Source organism: Balaenoptera physalus (assembly GCF_965194825.1).
Source record: "Balaenoptera physalus genome assembly, chromosome: 14".
NCBI lineage: Eukaryota > Metazoa > Chordata > Mammalia > Artiodactyla > Balaenopteridae > Balaenoptera > Balaenoptera physalus.
Window position 1 is genome coordinate 86,970,010 of NC_138893.1, and position 17,019 is coordinate 86,987,028.

Genomic DNA, 17,019 nt, shown 5'->3' on the forward strand with positions numbered 1-17,019 from the left:
CAAGAGCTTCTCCGGGAGACCACACCTCATTCATCTGACTGTCCCAGCACACTGCTGAGGCTCTGGCACCGTCGCTGCTCGGCACATATTTGCTGGATGAGGACTCAAGTCAGAGGGCTCCAGAAAATACTGCTACGGAGCGTGTCCTGGAGCACATGCTCCAAGATCCATCGCCAGTGTCACCTTCTTCAGGGAGCAAGAGCCTCCATCATTTAGGACTTTGTGTTGGAAGTAACAACACTGAAAGCTTTCTCAAATGGATTAAACAAAAAGGGAATGCATTGTTCACATAAGGTGGCAAGTTCAGAAATAGAGTGGATCTCAGGATTGGTTTGACCCAGTGGCTCAAAAATGTCACCAAGGACCTAGTTTCTTTCTTTTGCCTCTCTGCCATTCATGATGCTATCTTTATCCTAAGGCCGACTTCCTTTGTAGTCTCAAGGTAGCTTCCAGAATCTCCCCCAAACCACAGACTTCTCTCTCATATCCAGAGAGAGAGAGAGAGTAAGCAAGCAACTCTGCCTCAGCAATCCAAGTAAAATCCTGAGACTCACTCGGATGGACCACATGTCCACCCACCAACAAATCACTGTGGCAGGGGACGGAACATGCTGACTGGCTTACGCCCAACAGGGTCTCATTCTTCCTGAAGCTACAGTGGAGTCCACTGTGTCCAGAGAACCTCGTAAAGGTTCTCTGCACAGGAGCAGTGGATGCCCATTTAAAGACAGGGTCCTGCCAGGAAAGCAGAAGGGCAGGTAGAGGCAACCATCGAAATCCCACTACACCTTCCCTAACTCTGGTCACCCCGATGCTGAGCTCCCAAGAACCCTGTTTCCTGCTTTATCTATACACTTATCACACTAGACTGTAAAGTAGATGTTTACCCATCTGTCTGCCACATGAGACCGTGAACTTGCTGAAAGCAGGAACCACATCATATCCACCACTGTGGCCTGTTTCAGGCCCTCACTCAGGGCTGCATACTCAACAGGTACTCAGTTTACATTTGTTCAGTGAAAAAGCTGCCCGGAGTAAAACTCTCATGAAATGGATGTCCCTCTGTCCAAAGAGGCCATAACAACTTCCTGTTTGTTTAAAAATAAGTGTGTGTAGTCTTTTCCTTGCATGATTTCTTAATGTGATCTCTTGCATCCGGAAGAATGGCGCCCGTAATTCCAGGAAGCAGGTTTGTATGTGCCATGCCGCCTGTGCTTCCTGCTCAGGCAGAGACGGGAGGGGGTGGTACACGGGTCCTCCAGGTGCCTGTTCCCCCCTTGGGGTGGCGGATGGACATGAATGTGCCCACTCACTGGTGCAGTCACCACATCCATGCACCAGAGGCGGTGGGACGGTCACAGGAAGCCCGACAGCTCAGAGTTCTGCACATCACAGGCCTGGACTGGGGGCTAAAAACGGCCTCAGGAAAACCAGCCAGGTGGATCAAAGAGTTCTTCCTGCTTTGGAGGAAACCCCCCAGCACATGAGCTCATCCCATGCTGCTCCCAGGAGGATTCCAGATCTCCAGATGGGAGCCAGGCTGGATGGCCAAACTGCCCTGTCTCCTTAGGTACGTTCTTTGTCTAATCCCTGGCGTTCCAGTTGTGATGGGAGAGCGGCATCTTCGCCCCCATCCCACCAGCCTTGCCAGGCCTGTCCCAAGGCCCAGGAGGGCGGAAAGGACCAGAGTCCAGCTCCCAGCCTCTGCCAGCCCACCAAGCAAGGCCTCAAAATACAAGCGAGGACACTCGGTCACACGTCCAAGGGGACCTGGAGCTTGTGAAGAGCCACTTCCCAGACCTCCCTCGTGTAAACCAGCTGTGTAAACCTGCCCCTCTGGGGCTGGTTGGTGGAAACTGGGTCAGAGCACAAGAAACTGTTAGGAACTGAGCAGCGTGCAGCCCCGAACAACACTCCTGCTCTTCCTCAAGGAAGCTGAAGTCTCCACCTAATAGTCAACACATCTTCGTTTTGTTGCTTGGAAAGTATAGACAGGGAGGGGCACCGTGGTGTGAACACCAAGATGGGGGGAAGCAAGCAAGTGCTGGGTCTGCGGGAGCCCAGCAGCTGGAGCGGGGGCTAGTGGGGTCAGGCTTCCAGCTCAGCGCCCCCAGCCCAAGCACACCCCATCCCTACCACCTTCAGAAACCCACACAGCCAGGGCCTGTCGGGCCTTGCATTTTTCTTTGGAAAATTCCTTGGTTCACTTTGTGTTTATCCTCATGGGTTGCCAACTCCCAACACACACAAACACACACTCTCATAAAACATAATCATGAAACACACACACAAGCCCTTTTTAAACCTCTGTGGGTTCCCTTCCCTCCTTCCTAGTGTATACACATTCCTTTTAGACATTCCATAATTTTATGTATTATGTATAAACATTATATATGTATTTTTATTCTGCCCTGTCTACCTAATATATCACATACAGTATAAACATTGTTTGACGTATAAACAATGTATAAACATTGTTTGATAGCACAGCTACTTTAAAAGAGAACAAGTGCAGAAGGCCATGCATTGTGGTCTGAGGGTAGGGGTGGAGGGAGACACGAGAAGCCTGGAAAGGCAAGTCCACAGAGCTTTAAGCATTGAACACACAGCACAGGATGCACCCAGCGGCTCTGGCCTGGGGGACATCTCCTCGAGCACCCATTAAGCTCCTCTGGCCTCAGAGGAGGAGACAGATGGGGGCAGATCCCAGATCTACAGCTGGAGGGCAGAGGTTCCTTAAAGAAAAGAATGCAGAAATCCAAAAACAATAAATAGGTACAAAAGTGAAAACTTATTTAGAATGAGAAAATCAAAACAAATTACAAGTTTTAAAAAGCTGACAAATTCCACAAACATCACAAAATCCAAAACGCTATTCCAGACCAGCTTCTGCCTTTGCACAGTTCTAAGCTCATTTCCCTCCCCTCCACCTGCTCTGGGGCCCTTCACATCACCCCAGGAGGCACCTCTGTGCCAGGCGCAGGGGGCGGCAAGAATGCACAGGAGCCATTCCCACCCCAGGACGGCCAGCCATGAATGCCACAGCCATGGTGACACGTCTCCTTAAACCCAAACAGATTCCCCCCAACTCCGTGTCCCTTGAGCCAGACCCCAGTGATGCCCTGACAGGCCCCTGCAAGTGTCAGGCAAAGCGAAGGGAGAACTCAGTGGTCTTAACAGATAGCAGTTAAATTATTTTATTTATGCAATTATTACAAATACCTGTGACCATGGGGACACATTGCAAGGACCCCTGCTGGGCCTGGGAAGGCTCTGGTGCACAGGGGCGCCCTGGATTTGAAGCCTCATCAGCTTCTGGTGGCACCACCTCTGCTAGAGACCTCCACCCTTCACCCTTCACTTTGTCTGGTGGACTTTGTCACAGTATAAATGTCACTTCCTCCTGACCCCCAACCTACAATAGGGCCTTGCTATTCTCTCTCGCAGAACCCTGCTTTTTCCCTGTTGAGTATTTTTCATAATTTGTAGCTATATTTTTGTGTGTTTATTGATTGGTGTCTGTCTCTCCCAGAAGATGTCATGTCCCAGAGGGCAGGGACCACATCTGTCTTGTCTACTGTGTGTCCCCAAAGTCTAGTACCCACTAGGCCACTATCCACAATGACAAGGAGAGTAAACAGAGTGCTGCCGTGCGGTACACCGTGTAGTGTCAGAATGCCAAGCACCAAGGTGCTGATGAGCTCCTTCCTCTGCTCTCTGCCGGCTGAGTTACCCCCTCCCAACAGCTAACTGCCTGCTAAGTCCAAGCAATGCTCAGAGATACACAAAGCCTAAAATAAAACAAGAGAAAGGAGGAAACGCTACCTGGGGAGGTTATGGGGAATCATCCACGGAGTATCACACCTTTTTTACTGTTTATTAAGGATATGAAAAATATCACACAAAATATGAAAACACAAAAACAGTGTGTTTTTTGTGTGTGGGGGTTGGTTTTTTGTTTTCTTTTGTTTCGTTTTTTGGGGAGATTTTTTTGTTTTGTTTTGTTTTGTTTTGTTTTAGAGAAGGATAGCTTTACTGCTTTGCCAGGCAAAGAGGGACATAGCGGGCTCCTGCTGTCGAAAACTATGTGTCCCTTGTGTGTGTTTTGTTTTGAAAAAAATCAGAAAATTCTGGAAGGCTCAAAAGGAAGCAAGACAGACACACAAGATGGAATGGGTTAAACCATTTTTGTCACACAAGAAACACATGACATTACAGATCTTCCTCGATTTACACAACGAAGTTACGTCCAGATAAACCCATTGTAAGTGGAAAACGGATTTAATACACCTAACCTGCCGAACATCATACAATAGCTTAGCTAGCCCACCTTAAACATGCTCAGAACACTTACAGTAGCCTACAGTCGGGCAGAATCATCTAATACCAAGCCTATTTTAAAGTGTTGACTCTCTCGTGTAATTTATTGAATACTCTACCGAAAGTGAAAAGCAGAATGGCTGCGTGGGTACAGAATGGTTGTAAGAGCGTCGGCTGCTTGTCCCCGTGACGGCACGGCTCATGGAGCTGTAGCGCTGCTGCCCAGCATCACATATCGCTAACCCGGGAAGAGATCAAAATTCAAGATTCAAAGTTCAGTTTCGACTAAATGTGTAATCGCTTTTGCACCACTGTGAAGTTGAAAAATCGTTAAGTTGAACCATTGTAAGTTGGGGACCATCTGTGTATGACTATTTCCTAGAAATATGAAATTAGGCTAGAAAATAGACTGGCCAAAGAAATGAGAGAGAAAGAAAGACTGAGGGATGGAGAGAGGGAGGAAAGGAAGGAAGGAGGAAGGATGGAGGAAAAGAGGGAAGGAAGGAAGGAATCATTAAGACCTCAAAATCTGGCAAAATGAGAAAAGTTACCTAAAAGACTGTAACGATTCTCAGCCTGAGCTAAAACTGGCTTGTCACATCTGCAGTGAAGTACACCTGATTACAGAACTTTCAGGCTGCACCACCAGTACATGTGCCGTGCAGTGAGTTCGTTTTAGGGAGGGGGACCAGAGCTGGCCACCAGCCCTCACCCCACACCACAGAAAGGGCTCCTGCCTGCACTCACCTGGACTAAGGGAGGTCTGGCCATCACACATTCAGAGGACAAACCAGGAGCCTCCAGGAGTGGAGGACTGATACTCCTTCGTGTCCCACAGACCTGTTTCCATGGTGACAGAACCCCTCATGCCTTGTAAACCAGGAGGGGAAGCAGATCACAGGTTCCTGGAAGCAGAGCAAGCTCTCCTCCACCCTGCCCCCAGCCCCTCTGCCCCCTCCAGTATGTCCTTTGTCTACAGCTGTGTCTGTAAACACCTCTCTGCACACCCCCTCCTCTAGCCCACCCTTCTCCTGTCTGCAGTGTAGCACATATTCCCCACCCCCCAACTGATCTATTTGGAGAGAATGGGGGAAAAGGACTCTTTAATTAATCTCCTGCCTTCATTAATTATTGTAATGGCTTTCAACTTGGGGGAGGGAGGGGGCACAATGTGCCTAATGTGTTTTTATGTCGACAAACACATTCTCTCCTTGGCAGAGAAAGAGGCCTGCTTGGGGTTTGGGGATGTGGAGTGATTTACAAGGAACATTAACACCAGAGAAATTCTCCTGCTACAGATTCATGGGTTGGCTTTCTGTGGTGACTTGAACTCTCACCCTCACCCTCTTCCTCTCCCCTTAAGATCCCTGTCTCCTCGCCTCACTTTTCCCCCTATCCTAATACTCTTCTTCCCTCTCTTAATCCACCACTTTTTCCCCGTGTTCACATCCCTCTTTTCCCCACCACACCCCTCTTGCTGCCTCTCGCCTTCTCGCCAAAGCTGAGGACTCTTGGGGAACACAGCTGATGAATGGAAGCTCTCGGGCTGACATTGTTCGCTGCAAGCAATGGGGCCAGGGTCCTGAAGGGCACTGTGGGCAGGAAAGGTGGGAACCGGGTCTGCTTTGCCCTGTTTCTCTGTGGAGACCCCTCACCCCAGCCTCTAGCCGTGTCTTACTCTCCCCATTAGAACGGGAGAAGGTAACCAGGGGAACCCTGAGTAAACAAAATGCCTTCCAAGCCTTTGTGGCCCTGGGTGGGGAAGCCCACTGGAGAAGTCTTCCAGGTCTGCCATCAGTGGGAAAAAGGTCATTTGGGTTGGCAGAATTTCTGGAGAGAAGGAAGGAGATGAAGCTAAGAAAAACAGTTCCACAAATCACTCTTCAATGAGGTGAGTCTCCACAGCAACCTGCCCAGGGCTGAGAACCACAGAGGCAGGAGATGCACTGTTGCCATGGAAACCACATCCTAGAAACCCACTGGTATTGGTCCCTGTTTGCGTTTGCAGATAAGGTGCTGGGGGCAGGGGCTAGACTTGCAGGGTCCCTCAGAGGAACAGGATGGAGGAGAGAGGGAGAAAAGAGGGGAGGGAGACGAGGGGCAGGAAAGAGAGGCAAGAGGGGAGAGAAGATGGAGAGAAGGAGAGAGAAGGTGATAGAAGGAAGGAGGGAGGAGAGGAAGGTTCTAGGAACCAGACAGCCTCTCAGGGGGATCCTGAGTTCTCTGGGCTTTGCCCAGAAGAGGAGGAAGTGCCCTGTGCACTCAGTATGGGCATGTACAAGTGAGTTGAGGGGAAGGGGCCTGAGCTGAAGCCCAGGCTGAACCTCACGTCAGTTGGAGCCGAGGCACCCACTTGTCCTCATTGCTTTTACTCCATCATTATTCAAAATGCGTAAATGAAGCATACCCTGGGTGCCTGCTCACTGACCACCGAACAACCCCCAAAGGGTCTGGAACCAGAGGAACCCCACTTGGGGCCTCTGGTCCCTCCTCCCCCAGGGCGCCCAAGCACAGGGGTTCCAGAGGGAAGGTGATTGGAAGTGGGCCCCAAAGCCAGCCTCTTGCCCTAAGTACTCCCAGACACGGGTCTGTGGTTCCCTTTTTCTGGGAGTTAAGTGGCCACTGTGTGCCTAGCACCACCTGCTGGTGACCACTGGGAGCAAGACAGCAGTGACTAGAATTGGCCGGTCCTAGTGTGGCCTCCACCACTGAGCCTCAGCAACCTCTTCAAGCCAGGGGTCAAACTGGTCCCTTCCTCCAAGCCCCCTCGGACGGCCTGTGGGCCAGATGAACTCTTCAGTCAAATGAGCCACAGTCGCATTCGGTGTCTGATCTTGGCAAGTCAATTCCCTCTCTGGGCTCCCATGTCCCATCTGTGCAATGAAGCTCTAGAAGGGCACTCCTTATGGCTTGGATAGTCTGATTCCTTGACTCAAGCCAGAATTTAGCTCCTATCTGGAATATTTCTTTGAGTCTGAGGGGAGATACCAGAACCCCTCCCCCAGTGTACTGTTCCTTGGGCTGGGGGCTCTGTAAGCCCCACATGGTTCAAGGGCAGCCTGGAAGGCACCAGAGTTTCCCCGTCACCCTCCCTTTACCAAGTGGGCCCCGCTGAGAGGGAGGCAAAAGCTTAAGCACCATAACACACAGCACCCACTACAAGACATGTCCCAGGCCCTGCAATCCCACCTACCCCTCCTCTGTAGTCTGAGAAAGCTCCCGGGTCCACAAAGGCTCCTAGAAAACTGATAGAGGGAAAGGAATGCTGGGGAACCAGCATTCTCCCAATCAATGTTGGTGCCTACCACATCTGCAGGAGAGATGCCACTTTGGGACACGGTGCCAAATGCATAAGGCTTCCTGAGCCCCTGTGATTGCATCAATGCCTGTTGAGCTGTCTGCTGCAACCAAGAGAGCCAGGGCTGCAGTGGGGGAGGTCTGGAGGCAATGGTGGGCACACTGCTAGCCCAGAAAGGCAGGAAGTGAGTGAGTAGAGGCTTTGCGTCAGGAGAGCCAAGTCCAAATCACAGTTTTCACATTTAGTAGTTCCATGACCTGGTGCCATTTTCCCATTTGCCAATTGTAGATAACAGCAGTATCTACCTTCCAGAGTTCTGGTGAGGATTAAAATGAGATAATGCATGTGAAGCCCTTAGCACAGGGCCTGGCCCATAGCAGCACTCATCATTACAGACTCAATTCAGAAACTCTGGATTTGGACCAGGCCAACTCTGACTCATCATAATATTAACAACATGTATAAAGTGTTCCTCCTATTAATAACTATTCGTGGAGCACCTACTGTGTGCCAGGCATTGTGCTGGACAACAGGGCTAGAGCAACAGAGAAGACAGATATGATGCTAGACTTCATGGAGTTTCTAGTCTGGTGAGAGGCAAGGGAGAGTGGTAGACGGTCATCAAACAAATAATGACACAAAGAATAAATTACTCTCCATTCTGAAAGGGAAGCAAAAGTGCCAAGGGAGCATATGACTGGAGAGATGACCTGATCTGGGTGGTTAGGAATGATTAATCTTTGCCTCTCCCTCCTTCATGCTGACTGGAATGAGGACATGATGGCTGGAGCTTAGCAACCATATTGGACCATGAGGCAGGGCTGCTGGACAAGAGGGACCTACATGCCTGATGACTTTGTGAAGGTGTCCAAACCCTCTCTGTATTGTCTAATTCTGATGTTTTTATTCATTTTCTTGAGAGAAAATGATTTTAATCTTCTTTAAGAACAGTATTGATAAAAAAAAAAAAAAAGAACACTATTGTTTTAGTTTTTAATTATCCTTATCCTCAAAAAGCTCTGAACCACTGGACTGGGATTCGTAATGGACAGGCTGCCTCTTCATTAGACTGTAAGAATGTTGGGGGCAGAGGGAGTCTCCAGCCCAGGCCTTTCCTCATAGGAGAGTGATTGTAGAGTTTCGTTGAGTGGGAAGGAGTTAACAAGAGACAAAAATCATGGACAGATAAATTGAAGTTGGATGTAAATCTGGGGCAAGAAACCCAAACCATTTCAAGCAGTGTCTGAGGACAGAGCAAAAGGAAGGCGGTACAGAGAAATTCAGCAGCCAAGGACAGGACCTAGCAGAACAAGAGCTGAAGGACTTGAACCCAGGGAAAGAACTGACCTCCACAACAAAAACTTTTGGGGTGTTACAGGGCGCCTCAGGGATGGCTTGAAGTTGACCCTGACCTTGAATGTAATGACTAGGGAAGACAGCAGAGACCTGGGTTTAAATCCTGCTGTGTCGTTTACTAGCTGGATGAGTTTAGGTAACTTGCCTGGCCTCTCTGAGTTTCCGTTTACTCATAAAACAGTAAAAATATACGGAATGATATGTATGAACTCACCCCCCCCCCGACCCCCGCGCCACTGCCTGGCATATTGTGGCACCCAATCAATTGTAATAATGTCCAACAATCTTTCAGGTGCTGTGGTGGATGGACTTTCAGGTGGCCATGTGATCTGGCCTCCTAATGTTCATGTTTTTCTGAGATCTCCTCCCCTCGAGTGTAGGCGGGCCCTGGGACTTGCTTCTAACCAACAGAGTGCAGCAAAGGTGACCGGATGTCTCTCCCATGATTGTATTACATTATGTAAGACTCGGTCTTGCTGGTGGACTTGCTCAAGAGTCTCTCTCCATTGCTGGCTTTGAAGAAAGAGCTGCCACGAGTCCTACAGCTGCAAGAAAGTGCGGTCTGCCAATAAACACCCCGAAGAGCTTGAAAGCGTACCGTTCCCAGTCAAGCCTCTAGATGAGAACACAGTCCTGGGGTTCCTGTTTGCAGCCTTGCAGAAGACCTGGCTAAGCCATGCTCAGAAACTGAAGTGATAAACATGTCGCTTAAGTGCTAAGTGTTTGGTAATTTGTCACATGCAGAGAAAGGGAATACAGGTGCTGTATCAAGAGTATTTTATGCAGTATTTAAGGAATATATCACTTCACTTTTGTCAGCACATCAACTCTAATAGGGGGTATTATTACCCCTATTTATAGAGAGAAAACTAAGGCTGGGGAAAGGGGCTTGATTTCCCAAGGCCACACGGCAAATGGGGAAGAGGGAGCTGTGACACAGGCTCTAGAGACTACACAGTGAAGAGCCCTGTGACTGGCCTGCCGGCAGCAGCATTAGCTCTACCCTGCACAGTGCCGTGCAGCCACATGAAGGCCTTTAGGCAAATGCGCTCTGCCCAGTTCTCCACAGACCCCACCCCTCCCTATGGCCTGGTCCCCAGCTGTTTCACATGGTTCTCTCAGCCACCTGCTGGGCTCCTGAAGGCATTTGAGTCTCCAACCCCATATAACTAGGGCACTGGGAGTTAGAGGCTACATAGAGCAGGTCCTGTTTCCTCAAGGGTTTGGGAGCAAAGGGCAAGAGCCGAACTACCCGGGGAATGGAGCAGAGACAACAAGGTACCAAGCATCCCCAGGGCAATTCCCTTCCTGAGCTGTGAGGCCACAATGCATCATTTTCATGACATCTGCGTATGGTGACGTCAGGGTCGCTGCACCCTCCACACCCCAGGGCTGGGCCTGGTTTAAGGACCCCACCCCAGGGAGCAGTGCAGCAGAAGGATAGGGGTGCATGGAGGCTACAGCCTTAGAGGGGACCCTCCAGCTCCTGAGGCAGGGGCAGCGAAGGGGCCAGGGGACTAGGGGGGGTCCTCATCTGGTGGTCTCCACGGGAGGGTTACTGCTTCATTTAGAGAGACACAGGGACACAGGCAGACAGCACAGCAAGCTCCAGGAGCCCTGACTCAGGGCTGCACTTACACTGTTGACCCAAGTTCTTTCCTTCCTTCCTTCTTCCTTCCCTCCTGCCCTCCTTCCCTATTTCCTCCCTCCCTCTTTTTCAACCACTTGTGCTGGGGGTGGACAAGAGGGGACTGTCTGTATTTATAACCTGAGAATTAAGGCCAAGTGCACAGGTGATATTTTTTTTTCCCGATCCACTGGAAGTCACAGGATCAACCCAGCCAAGGCAGGAAGGGTGAGCTCTGCCCTTGGGTCGCCCTTCTCCTTTCAGTTCGGCTGGTCGCTTGTGCCTTCTCATGCAATTCACTCAACGATCCCTAAGCTCTGATTAGGGCCCAGCCTTCATCAGGGGCTGGGAGCACAAAAAAGAACCAAGTAATGTGTGAAAGGATAAGCACCACAGACCCCACTCCCCATGGCGAGAGAGGCTTCTGCCAGGAGGAAGTCTGGCCAGCCCAGCCCGGCTTCTAGGGCTGGACCCCACACCGCAAGTTTTAAAGCTGCCCACCCAGGTGAATCTATTGTGCGGCAGGGGTTGAGAATCGCTGTCACAGGGAAGGGAACACTCTGTCTCAGGCATCTGTGGTTGTCTTGTCCCTTCCCTTGCTGAAAGCATCTGGATTTTAGTCACTTCATCAGAAGAAGATGGTTTCTCAGGATTAGGTGAGCTCAAAGTTGCAAAAGAAACACCTCCCCTAGGCTGCAGCGGGCTCTAGCCCAGGCCAGTGCCTCAGAGGCAAACTTCCTAGCAGCAGTATACTGGTAAGTGCCATATTGGAAATGTTCTCAGTTTTTTTTCTTCTGGAATTTCAAGAGCAAATTACATTTTGAACACTGTTGGCTAAGGACAGCCAATTTTCACCAATGAGCACTGCAGGAAGGGATCCAATACAAACCATCACCACGGCACGCTGCTACACACCAGGTACTATATACATCTACCATCTGGACCTCATAACAGCCCTAAATGACATCTTCTCCCCATTTCACAGATGAGGAAGCTGAGGCACACAACTAGCAAGTGGGAGATCTGACTCCCTTACTCCTTGCCTCCTATGAAAAAGACAAGCACTAGACAAGGGACACTGTGTCCTGAATGACACCAGATCACAAAATCACATTTATCAAAGGAAACTGGGCTGAGTGAAGACAGGTGAGTGTGGAAGTGCTGGTGGGCGCTGCACTGGGCGGGCTGCACTAGACACAGCTCCCCCCAGACCCAATCTAGAGAGAGCCCAGCCTTAGAGAACAAGCGAGTCTCTCCCGCTGGGGCCACCTCCGCGATGACAGCAAGCCTGGACTAGAAAATCACCCAGTGTGAGACTTCTCATTCCATCTCCTGTCCTGGAGGCTCAAGTACCAGGGGCTCTTCTTCAAAACAGGCCCAAGGCCCTTGGTGACAGAGTCTCTTCCTGGGGGCCTCAGCCACCCTGCACCCTCCCCCCTCCCCTCCTCTCCTCTCCCCTCCCCTAGGGGTCCCAGCCCAGATCTGCCGCCTCTGTGCAACCACGTGTGAGTTGCTTTAACCTCTCCAAGCCCCAGAGTCGCCATCTGTGAAAAAGGGAAAGATGTCTAGTTTTCTTTGTGGGAGGATGAAATGAGACAAGGGTCTTACCCCAGGACGAGACCATAGTAAATTAATTCCAGTGTTATCGCATGTACTCTCCACAGAAACCCGAGTTCTGCTATCACCGAAATGCAAGGCAATCGTAAGCCTGGGCTGGCTGAGTGGAGCACTCACCTGGGGCAGGAAGAAGGATGATTTGATGGAGGGATGGAGGTCATGCTCCTGCAGAGACATTCCACCAGGTGGCGCTATGGTACAACATTCACAGCCCTTCAGGCCAACACACCAGGATCGCTGGGGTCTCCAGGGTCTTCCTGCACAAGGAGAACAGGACTTCATTCAGTCAGAGCTAAAGAAAGCCTGAAGCTTCACGGCTTCCCTCCACCTCCTTCATCTAGATCTTCATCAAAAGTGTGGTGGGAAGGGGGTGGGGGCACAGGGACAGTGACAGTGGCAATGCCAGGCCATGTCAGCAGCAAAGTCCATCAAGCACCTACTGTGGTCAAGGCCCTCTGGCAGGTATCGTCGAGTTTTAGAGCTGAGAGGGGGCTTCAAGGAAATCCACCCTTGCTCCTTTGTTTTTCCAGAATGGAAGTAGGCCAGGGGAGGGTCACACCTGTCTGTTAGAGGTGGTGGAGAGGCCCGCCAGGCTCACCTTAGGGTGCAGCCTGACTCAGGAGGACAGGTTTCAGGTGAGGCCACCACGCCTCCTCCCCTCCTCCCTGCTGAGCTGAGCCAGACAAAGCCAGGGGAAGACAGGAAAGGCACCCCATCCGACTGCAAAGGGAACAGAGAAAATGAACTGGGTGTGACTTCCTAGGCTATTCCTGCCTCACCCTCTCCTGGGACACAGGACACTCTTCCTGAATGTCTGCTGAACAGACTGCAGACCTAGGACCAAGTTTAAACCATCCAGGGAGCTTCCTCCTCCAGTCCTGAAGGAGGAGGACATTTCTGTCAGGGCTCCCTCATTTCAGAGAAACAGCCCCATAGAGTGGTTCAAGGTCAGTGCTGCAAGGCCCTTGGGGGTCCACTGGGTCAACCCCCTGTGGTACAGATGATTCCGTTGAAGGCAAAAGAGGGTCAACAATTCACCCAAATACCAAAACTCTATAGAATGAGGCAGAGTTCTATGCACTAATATGAAATGTGTCCAGGATACTGTTACGTAAAAAAGAGAGGGCAGAAAACGTGTCTAATTTTCCATTATTTATATTAAAAAAGAAGACAAAATTAGTATATTTGTGTTTGCACATAATTGCGTAAATAAGTTCTGGAAGGATTTAAAAGACGTTAAGAACAGTAGTTATAGGGTTGGAGGGGGAGATGCATGGATGGATGGATGGATGGGACGGGGAGGGAGGGAGACTTTGTCCATATGCATTTGTACATCGCTTGATCTTTGAACCATGCAAATGAATTCTGTTTCAAAAACTAAATTTTAAAAATAGTTTGCCCAAGATCATACAGTGTTTCCCACAGTTGTAGGATGCTTTCACATGGTAGGATGCTTTCACATGAAATGATCTGGGGTGCACAAGGTGACTGTAAGCAATTCACAAACACATCACTGAATCATTCAGTGAGAAAGCCATTCCTTTTTCATTTCTCTTCAGTCTTCTGAATCCGTCAAGGGGAATGTCTCAGTGAGATGCTAGTAGGCCTTTAACACCTTTCTAAATCCTGGTAAACTGCCTTTTTAACAAAGAAAAAAGGCATCAGGCTTAGAGTCTTGGTTGACAGCGGCAGCTAGCTAAAGGGTGAAAATGGAATCATGTTATTTTCTCTACACTGAATTTAGTTGTACTAATATCTACTAGGAATGGCAAGTAACATTGGTCTTCAATTTGCAATAGCAACATGAGTCTTCCTTTTCGAAATATTTTAAGTAAATTGTATGTTGCTCTAAAGAAAACTATTACATAAACCCTAATGCCATTGCTTTGTGAATATGGTATTATCAAGTGCTAACCTTGCACCAGAAACTGCTAAGTGCTTCCCATGAATTAATATACTGATCCTCCCATCCCTGGGAGGTGCAGATGAGGACGCAGAGAGGCAGGGAGAATGTGGACCTTGCCCAAGGTCACTGGTTAACTGGAGGCGGAGCTGGAATTTGAACCCAGGCATCCAGCCTCCTGTAGGGCCCAACACCAGAAGGACTAAAAGCTGGTGGCCCAGTGAATGCAGACCAGCCCTCCCCCCTCCAGCCATTGGCAGCCTGCACTTTAGGTAGTTGCCCTAAAGGCTCAGCCTCACTTGGACAGCTTTATCTTCCTCCTCCAGAGCTCTGGGTCCCTAAAGCCAAATGGTCTCAGCTCTCCCTCCACCCCCTAACCAAAGGATTATAGACACACGCACACACACACACACACACACACACACACACACACACACACACACACACGCCCTCGGCAATTCCACTGAAGCACTCCATCTGCTTCCTGAACTTTCTCGCTCTTTGGGGTCCCAGGCAGCAGCACAAGGAGGGGTAAGCTCTGCTTCTCCCACTGTCGTGCCCTTCTAGACATGTTGCAGGCTTCTCTCTCCATCTAGTTTTGGGGGTAAAGCCCTCTGCCTCCCTCACCCTCACCTGTACCATCCTTCAGGGACCCTACTTGAGGTAACTGGATTTCTCCCCTTGCCATTTTGCAATGAAACGTCATGCATTCAGGAAAGCAGGGAAGAGGGCTGCACCCTATTCAATGGCTGTGGCCCAGAGCTGGGAAGCTACGGAGGCCACCCAGCCGGGCAGCTGCAGCCAGCATCCTCGCACCCACCCTGTGTCCTCCGCCCTCACAGAGCTGATCTAGTGGTCACAATGGGTCCCAGCAGGTAGTGAGGCCTGCTCCCACCCTGTCTCTCTCCTCTCTCTGGGCCACAGGCACCCTCTGCACAGTCAGGAGCTGAACTACCCATCACTCACAACCCTCCATCAGAATCACCTGGAGGGCTTTGTAAGAGGCAGGCTCTGGACCACATCCCTGAGCGCTTCTGAGAAAGTCTATGGTGAGGCCTGGGAATCTGCATCTGAAACAAGTCTGGAGGTGATGCTGACATATACCAAAGGTGAACAGAGGAGTGGTCGAGCATGTGGGCGTGGCCTCAGTCTGCATCCTAGCTCCACCCCCTACTCACCTGGGGGGTGGGAGGGGTGCGGGAGTCCTGGGGGCGAGTTATAAATGCTCTACAGTGTGCTCAGCAGTGAAAGGAGGATGACAGTGATTGTACCTAGGTCATAAAGTTCTAGTGACAATTAAATGACACCAAGTGCTTAGCATAGTGTCAGGCACACAGCACACTTGGCAAATTCCTCCTGTCCTGACACTTGAGACCTGCAACAAGCCCCTCAGCTTCCAGGAGCGAGAGAAGCAGCTGCATTTCTTCTCCAACAGGAGAAGGTGGGTGGATGGTGACACTGGTCTTAGAAGCCCAGCACCACCCCGGCTGGGGGTCCTGGTGCTTGGGACATGGAGGCTGCTCTGGCTGAGCCCACAGCACAGGAGCTGTGGTCCAAGGCGGAGCATCCGAGGAGGAGGTGCAGGAGCTGGAGGAGTCCTCCCCACGCCCTCTGTCCATCTCCCTCACCCACTGCACTAAGTGTGATCCCTGAGGCTCCGGGCGGCAGGAGGGACCCAGAGGGACCATCAGCCCTCCTTAGAGATGAGGAACAAGGCCCTAGAGACTAAGTGAGCTGTCCAAGGTCATGGACCCACAAAGCAGAGCAGGGCCTGCAAGCTTCCTCCAGGGTCCAGCCGGCCAGGTTGGGGGCCTTCTCTGCCCTCAAGGTCAGGTGTCCTTGGGCAGAGGCTCTCACCACCACAGCAGGGTTTTCCCTCAACTCACAGAGCCAGAGTCCCCAGTCAGGGAGCCCAAGTCCCTGCCTCTGCCAAAAGGCCCAGGAAGAGCCCTGGAGGCAGCAAATCATGTAGCTCTCTCTCAGGCGCAGTGTCTCTTCTGGGGATATGGAACTGTGGTCCCCTCCGGCAGGCTAGCTGGAGGGCGGGGAGGGGTAGAGCGTGCAGAGCAAAGGGCTTGGAACTTGTGGAAGGAAGGGCCCAGGAGGCCGCGCGTCCTGGAGATGGAGTAGGAACAGACAGTCGGAGCCCAGCAGCTCCTCACAAGGTGGCCCCAACCAGGGACTCGAACAACCCCACGGTGGGTGGGAGCTATTTCCAGCCCCATGGAGGCAGTGGAGGCCTAGTGTGAACCCCGCTGTGGCTCACGAGGCAGCCAGGCCGCACATCCAACCTGACATGGAGACACAGGGCTCCGAGGATTAGCCTAGAGATTAGCAGAAACCTCCCTTGAAATCTGTCCCCAAGGTGGCCCAGTCTGGGGGGTTCCGTCATGCAGCAGGCAGGGCGGGGAGGAGGCAGGGCCCACCCTCCTCAGCAAGCCTCCAGCTAGGATGCACACTAGGCCAAGGTAGCCCTTGGCCTCTCTCAGGGGCCCATCGGGCTCTGCATCTGGCCACCCAGGCAACAAGCCTCTACCTGCTCAGAACACGCCTGCACCATGATTTCTGAGTGCAGGCAGGAGAGAGCCCACTGAAGGGCATTCACACAAGAGGTGGAAATGTGGCCCCCAGAGGGCTTATAGCAGCTCCACAGGCTGCACAACCCCAGGGGGCACCTTCCCTCAGCACGCTGCTTCTGCTGAGGCAGACTTTCGGACCCTGGACCTTGAGAAGTGAGGCAGAGCATTGGTTAGCAAACTGCCCAGAGCCCGAGGGGCATAGGGAAGGTTGGTTGAGGAAAGGAGGGTCTAGAGGTGGGCCCGTAGGCCCCTGGGCGCCCCCCCCTCCCCGGGCCACTTCAACCAGCACAGCTCTGTTGGGTCTGTGTCATGGATGTCG

General features: G+C 51.3%; 1 protein-coding gene across 1 annotated transcript in view; it reads right to left on the minus strand.

Annotated features, from left to right (window-relative positions):
* FAM241B (family with sequence similarity 241 member B) overlaps positions 1-17,019 on the minus strand; it is a 172,348-nt gene that overhangs the window by 105,856 nt on the left and 49,473 nt on the right. The window contains exon 4 of the transcript XR_014253325.1: positions 12,336-12,475. The gene's annotated coding sequence lies outside the window, so the exon portion shown is untranslated. The remainder of the gene's footprint in view (positions 1-12,335; positions 12,476-17,019) is intronic.